The sequence below is a fragment of the Zootoca vivipara genome, chromosome 8, assembly GCF_965207765.1.
Source record: "Zootoca vivipara chromosome 8, rZooViv2.hap1.1, whole genome shotgun sequence".
In the NCBI taxonomy this organism is placed as follows: Eukaryota; Metazoa; Chordata; class Lepidosauria; order Squamata; family Lacertidae; genus Zootoca; species Zootoca vivipara.
The window spans coordinates 62552242-62553585 of record NC_142591.1 but is presented as its reverse complement, the minus strand read 5'-3'; the positions used below and the strand labels follow the sequence as shown (position 1 = coordinate 62553585).

General features: G+C 42.9%; 1 pseudogene across 1 annotated transcript; it reads left to right on the top strand.

Moving 5' to 3' along the window:
• The first annotated feature begins 677 nt into the window (after positions 1-677).
• On the top strand, positions 678-1052 carry LOC118090292 (NADH dehydrogenase [ubiquinone] 1 alpha subcomplex subunit 1 pseudogene; annotated as a pseudogene). Its single transcript, XR_015951240.1, has one exon. The product of XR_015951240.1 is annotated as an NADH dehydrogenase [ubiquinone] 1 alpha subcomplex subunit 1 pseudogene (transcript).
• The last annotated feature ends 292 nt before the right edge of the window (positions 1053-1344 follow it).

The window sequence follows — 1344 nt, the reverse complement described above, 5'->3', positions numbered from 1 at the left end:
GCCATATTCCGGCTATGTCCAGGAAATTCCGGATGTATGGCAGCCCTCCATATGGAAGAAGCATTTTAACCATACCTTCCCCATGACCTGTGTAGTGGGAATATGGAAGACCTTCATATTGTGAGGGCTAGTGGTGTACAGGAATGGTGCCTCTCTCGCCCAACTGTCTTTTGGGGGGGGAGGGAGGTCTGTCTTTCTTGAATTAGCCCACCCAATTTCTTGCCTCATGTTCAGACACCTGCTTATCTATTGATTAGGCACAGGCTCCAAGGTCAGCCAACTGTGAAATGAGCACAGGGGTCTACTCACATAGTCTCTGAGAATGTTTATGTGTACAAAATATAAAAGGGACTTGGAAGCTCTCCTTCACCAACTTCAGCCTACGTCAGGACCGTGGAAGGTGCTATGTACTGGTGATTACAGAAAAACATCCATTGCTGTTCCGTGGGGGTCCTCACTGACTCAAGGAATGTAAGCTGTCTGCCTTTTGCTCCTTGTTTGGTTTCCTCATCTGGCCTTTAAATAAAATCGGTTTTTTCAACAAACAGACCTGGTATGCTCTTTGTTAAGAATCCAAAAAGAACCATTGCTCTTGGCTGAACAACCTTTTTAATGTTCAGGGTTTAAAACGCACATGCAAACGTGCAAATCCCTGCAGGATCAAGTGGTATAGTCGGGATGTGGTACGAGATCTTGCCTAGCTTGGGCGTCATGTACGTGTGCTTGGTCATCCCTGGCGTGGCCACCGCCTACATCCACAAATACACCAACGGGCACAAGGAGAAGAGAATTGCTCGGAACACCTATCAGTGGTACCTGATGCAGAGAGACAAGCGTGTGTCTGGAGTAAATCAGTACTATGACTCCAAGGATTTGGAGAACATTAAGTAAAACCATGGTGCAATGAAAGCAACTTAATAAACATGTATTTGACAAAGTGTGGAGCATGTTGATCATAATCCCATGAGGAGAGAGGACAATAAGCTTCTAATACTGTACCAATAAAATTGCAATAAAGAAATAAAATACAGATTGAAATAAATAAATAAAAAGATCAGAAGTGTATTCCTCACATGATTGCTGATTGTAAGCATCAGACTCCATAGTTTAGCTATAAAAGGGACTGGAATGCTCTCTCACACTTCAGCATGTTTTTTGCCTTACTCCCAACAGCTGACCATCTCCACTTGCTTTCTTCCTTGCATGTGACTCAACTGTTGGCAGAGAACAAGAGAGCAGATATTGTGCTGTAGAATGTATTAGTTCAGTTCAAAGAGACTGATAATCTTGCATCTTGCTCATATGTATAATAGAATGCAAAATGCTTTGGTATTTGATACTTCC